This window comes from Rhagoletis zephyria, unplaced genomic scaffold (assembly GCF_001687245.7).
Source record: "Rhagoletis zephyria isolate East Lansing unplaced genomic scaffold, Rhagoletis_zephyria_1.1 Rzeph_scaffold_04775, whole genome shotgun sequence".
Classification (NCBI taxonomy): Eukaryota; Metazoa; Arthropoda; class Insecta; order Diptera; family Tephritidae; genus Rhagoletis; species Rhagoletis zephyria.
The window spans coordinates 29,765-35,814 of NW_016161858.1; the positions used below are offsets into that span (position 1 = coordinate 29,765).

At 43.0% G+C, this 6,050-nt stretch overlaps 1 pseudogene; it reads left to right on the forward strand.

The window, feature by feature from the left end:
* The window catches only part of LOC108371203 (uncharacterized), a 30,800-nt pseudogene extending 25,177 nt beyond the window's left edge, over positions 1-5,623 (forward strand).
* Positions 5,624-6,050: the final 427 nt, after the last annotated feature.

A 6,050-nucleotide genomic window follows, 5' to 3' on the forward strand; every position in this document is an offset into this window, starting at 1 on the left:
ACTTATTTGCTCAAGCACTTAGACAAAAAGTTTTTGTTTATACTTTCCTCTTTATGTATGTAGATAAGCGATCCTGTAGGAAAAATGAGGCAGAAATATGTAGTAAGGACTAAATAAGGCATGTGTGTTGATATGTAGCTACGGAATTTTTTTTTTTTTAATAAATCCTTTTAAGCAAAAGGTAGTACATACATTTGCTTCAGCTTTGGGTGTGTCTTTTTGAGGCAGTGATGTAGTTTCTGCTGAAGAAGAAAATATACTTTTGGGACATCTTAGGAAAGGAGGAAAAATTGGGACACCATTTTTAGGACTGTTATGAACCTTTTAACACTTACATCTTAAGTACTTATACTGTGGGTACAGATTTAGTTTTGGTTTAACGTGGGAGCCTACTGCAATTTAATGCAGTCTTAGCTCCACGGAGTCCAAAACTCAACGGATTAATTTTTGCCTTAATCATTGCCCTGAAATGCAAGCATCTCAGTTCCAATGGCAGTGTGGGGTGACACACTTACCGCCTTGGTGAAGCCGAAGCTTACCTAAAGCCGCTGCCAGTCTTTGGGTCATGGCACCCGGTTTCAATGCAACTCCACATCGAACTCTTTTGAGTTCTCCAGCATTTTGGTATTAAACCACAACCACCACGTTACTCCCCGAAGGGCCGCAACCAAAGAGTAGGTCATAGTAAATATAGGATACTATGGGGGCCCCTACTCCCCGTACCTTTTTAAAGTCTTAGGTATGACTTCGAAAGCCGCAGCTCTTCTACCAATTGAGCCTCATGCCCGACTCAGGATTGGTAGCCTTTAACTGGGGTACCCGGGATTGTGACACCCGTAGCCTCGCAATGCGAAACCCCCNATCGGAAACTGCGTAAGCACATGTCCAACGTTTCGCTAGATATACTGTGGGTACAGTATAATATTTTGGGAAACGTTTTTTTTTTTTAACTTTTTATACTATGTAAACACTAAATTTTTCTTAGGTAGTACACATACTTTTCGCCAGAAAAAAATATTAGGACACAATGTTTGGAACTGTGATATCACTTCGATAATCTTACTTAATCTCCCGAAATGTGCATAGTATTTAATCAAATAAATTTCGGGAAATCATTTTTGAGACAGTGCTATAGATTTGAAAATATTGTTTATTCTCACATTTTGGGCAATTACATATATAATTTGGGATACCGTTATTTACAACTTACCTCTGCAGTAAACAGTGAGTTTATATAAAAATACCTACAGACGTTTGAAAAGCGAAAAAAACAAACTAAACATATTTTTGAAAACCAGCAAAAAAAATTATGAATGGACGTTTCGTTAAAAATATTGGAAATTTATTGGGACAGGGATACACATAGCTAGCACATTTTCTTAACTTAGGTCGTTGTTCACATTTTTCTTTTCAAATCATGCGAAAAGCGAATGGCGAGCTATTGCGTACGCTAAAAAAAATTTGGGACAAATTATTGGGACATACTTTTTTTTAATAAGGCGTTAGTTACCATGGAAACTGTCAATAATTTGCATTAAATATCGTGGCCAAGCTTAAAAAAAAAACAGGTTTATGTTAGAAAGAAAAACCCTGTTAAGAATTTTCGAGATGTTTAACTGATTTAAATTGTCTCAAAGAAAAATTGAAACGAAAAATCAGGTGGAAAAAAAATTTGAACAACGTCGCTTTTAACTTCTGGTTTATTTAATTAAACTCTATAATTTTCATTAAATGCAGTGCAGCTCATGCATGCACATGGTTCAATGTGGCCTTCGTATTTTCACACCAACGCTAACGCTCTCGCTCTTTGCACGCTTGACACACACACTGATTTGAATGTTTTAGTATTGGTGTGGCCATCGCTGACTCAATATATTCGGGACAACATACAAATGTACACAAATAATGCCAAATTTTAGAGTAAAAGTCAAGTTCAAAACATAAAACTCGTTGAAATTCTCCACATTTGCGCACTCAAACTAAGTTCAATGAGACATGCTCAGCAATAGAATTTTCCTAGAATTCCATTTCACCAACATTGCCGGTATTTAGAGCTAATTTAGTTAAAAAGCTGCCTCCATTTGACACGCCACATGCAGACATGCATGACAATGGAGTAGCGTACGGGTAGAGGCATCAGTCGGTGGTGGCGTACGTGCAAACTAAAAGCTCATCTCGCACCCACAATCACACTTATGTATGTACATATTTACGTGTGTATGTATAGCCATTTGCACGCATGTTGATATGTTTAATTAAGTATTAGCATAGCAACTAATGAAGGGTCCGGATGTAGTGGAACGTGTGGTCATAGCCTCGAGGCGCACGTGTCGGTAGTGTCATGTAGAATGCATATAAGTGTGCGTGTGTGTCGTTCTGAGCTACGCTTAAGTGCCATCATACATATGTATGTGAGAGCTTATACTAACTAACACACACTCATAAATGCCATATGAGCTTAACACTTACTAGTCAACTTTGCCGTAACGACATTGGCGTAACTTTGCAACAGTTGACCGACGTTAANACTACGACGCTGTTATGTTTGTTGCATTTGCGCAGCTAAACAGACAACAGCGGCTGGCATGTGTCCGACCGCAAATTGGAAGCCACTGAAAGACTGTTTGAAAATTCGTGTAAACATATAAAAAAACAAAAGCTTTACTATAATATTTCATGCATCTTGAACAAAGTTTTTCCGAAAATAATTGTCCCAAAAAAAAATCACAAAAACTTGTCCAAAAAGATCTCTCACTCCCATTGAAATGTCTTTGCAACAATCTCTTTCTCTTCAAAAGAATTCACTCAAAAAAACGCAATTTGTTTTAATTTTCCTTTTAACAAAAATACTGTAATTAAAAATCTTGGTTTCTTTTAAGTCCTTATTCTGTACTTTTACAAAAATTTTTCTATGTACATATGTTTATTTTTCCCCTTTTTCGGAAAATATGTCTCAAAAATTTTATCTGACAATATTTTTTATACTTAAACCATGATAAAAGCATATTAAGGTAGAATCGTACTCTCAATTCGTCGGCCATGATTTTTTTTAAGTTTGCCAGCATTTTAAATCATATAAAATTTAAAATAAAAAAATTAAATTGTTCAAAACAAAAACAAACCAAATTTAATTGTTCAAAATTTTAAATGTGCCTTTCAGCAGTTCTACCTTACTATATTTTTATCATGACTTGAACCGTCAATTTATGCCAAAAAACTTTTCCTAAAATTATTTCAAAAATAATAAAAAAGAAAGTGTCCCAATATTTTCGCACAAAGGGTTTGTCCTGTAAAGGGGCTGTGACTCTTTGTAGAACCCGCTAAAAACTCCTGCCTTCCCAAAGGCTTTGGTTTCTTCAAAAGTGTATGTCTTTGTTTGTGATGTGATATTTTAGTTTTATTCATATACTAAGATATAAATTTAAAAAATTCGTGTACACAAAAATTTACAAAAAAAAATCTTAAAAAATATGTGTGCCACAAATATTTTGACCAAAAATGTGCTCATTTCCCAAAGAAAAAAGTTGATAAAGTGCTTGAGAAGTTCATAGTTGCGAAATGCCAGTGAAATAATATACCACAAGTAAAATCTAATGTTGCATACTTTTAGGCACTATTTCCTTTTGGCCACACTCAAATATTATTTCAATTGCGCGCACACGCCTGAACCTCTGCGCATTTGTAGTGCACCACAGAGACGTGCCGCAGTAACCACTGACATTTGTACGCCATGTTGCCTCATTTTTAGCGCACAATTGCATACTTTTAGGCTGGTCGACTAGTTATTACAAAATTTGTGTGCGCAAACTGGCTACTAATGAAGTGGTAGCGAGGGCTAGTGGAGGTTTCTGAATAAAAATAGGGAAATGAAATGAAGCTAAAAAACCTGATTTTTTAAATTTACTAATTTTCTTGTTATAATTTTCTTACTCTATTTTCAGGTTACGGCGGCATCTCGCCGCGCTCTCAATGGGGCCGCATTGCCGCTCTCATCTACGCGCTCTTCGGCATACCCATCGTCCTGCTCTACCTATCCGCCATGGGCGAGGGCCTCTCCGCCGGCATGCGCTGCCTTTTCCGCAAAGCGCGCTCCAAAAGCGCTGTCAGCAGCGGTAGTGGTGGCGGCAACAGCGGCAGTGGCGGCAGCGGGAACGGCGGCTCCGGCAGCGGCAATGGCAAATTGCCATCAAACGACAGCGGCAAGAGCGCGAATAAAAATTACCATCACGGCAGCGGGAAACTCCACTCTACCACTGCGCACCACTACGGACTACCGAAGTCCGCATATCATCACAGCGGCTCCATGTCTATGGGCGCTCATTCCTCGGCACACGGCCCCAGCGTGCCCATATCCATTTGCGTCATGGTGCTGGTCTGCTATGTCACCTCGGGCGCGCTGCTCTTCCACAAGCTGCAAAACTGGAGCGTTTTGGAGGCGCTCTACTTCTGCTTCACGTCGCTGGGCACCATCGGCTTCGGCGAGCTGGCGCCCACCGGCAATCTCACACTATATCTTGCCTCCGCGTACATACTTGTCGGCATGGCGGTGGTGGCCATGTGCTTCAGCCTCATACAGACGGAGATCGTTATGTGGCTGCGCAAGTTCAGCGTGCAGGACCACGTGATGCCGCAGGTCGAGGATGTTGCACTCGTCTCGGTGGCGGTTACGCCGAAATCATCTTGACAACGACCGGCTGCTGAGCTGCTTGCTTTTGGCGCTGGTGGCGGCAGCAATGCCAACTCGAACGTACAACAACCACTCGGCGGCTTCGGTGGCAACACACTGGGACATCATCAGACAATGTTCTTCGGGCCGGCGCATACGCTCACGCAGTACAGCTCACTACCGCGGCGTTCAGCGGTCTCAGCTTTCCAGCGCAACACGCCCATACGCCGCTCCACCGGCATACCTGAACATCACATGGAGTATTTTGTGCCGCGCAGCATAAGCGAGTTCAATTTGTCGGGTGTCGGCGACCTGGCACTGCCCCCACCGCGGCGCTACTCACCCACCATACAGCACGGCGGCGGCATGGGAATGGGCGGTGGTTTACCGCACGGATTGCAGATGGGGCCGCCGCCGACGCTCATTTGTACTGGACAGCCTCCGCCGCCGCCACAGCAAATGCAGATACTGATGAAGCCGCGTGAGAAAATGGTCACCTTCGAAGACGAATCGAAGGCTATGAATGCGGCAGCAGCGGCGGCTGCAGGCGTGACTACATCAAACGCCAGCACAGCGACGCATTGCCCACACGGTGTGCCAACGACGCCGCGAAAGGCGGGCGGCATGATTGGCGGTGGCGGCCGCGACGTCTTTATGTGACGCGAATCGTTGCGGTGACCATTCAGCCTGCTGCTAAGCGACAAGTCTAGTGATGACGCGGCGTCGGCAGCGGCATATGCGGCGGTAGACGCAGCCACTATGCTGGACGACGGCATTGGTGGAGTTGATGAGGTCACGGCAACAACGGGCACTTCCACGGCGACGGTGGCGGCGGGCACGAGCACACTGATCGCCGGCTTAGACAGTGACAACGAGGAACGCGACTCGCCGACGGGCAGCCTTGGCGAGCTGCCAACCAAGCCGAAGTCGACACCAGGCGATGTGATACGCGTGTGAGTGGAATGCGGTGCAGCGAGCGGTGCGGCCATTTTTTATACTAAGCTCAGAGATTGGACACTCCATTTAACAATTACCAGACACAATAAAAGCGTAAGTCAAGGGGGGTGGGCGGTGCTAATGCGGGTGGGTGGTGATGAGTTAGAAAATAAATTAGGATATAAGTGCGAAAGGTTGACGCAGTGGTCTTAATATGGCTGCAGCATTCAGAAAACACCCACACCAAGAAGTATTGCCTAGTAGTAGTGACCGAAATCGGGCGCGGGGAAGGCAAATAATTGATTGTGGATGTTAGAAATTAATGTAAAATAATTAACTACGCTTTAAGATTTTAGCTAAATGTGACTGAATTAGAGTTTGTGGAGTGAATGAATATTTTTTTTTAATTTTTTCCAAAGCTCGCATTTTTAGTTTACAAACAGTACCC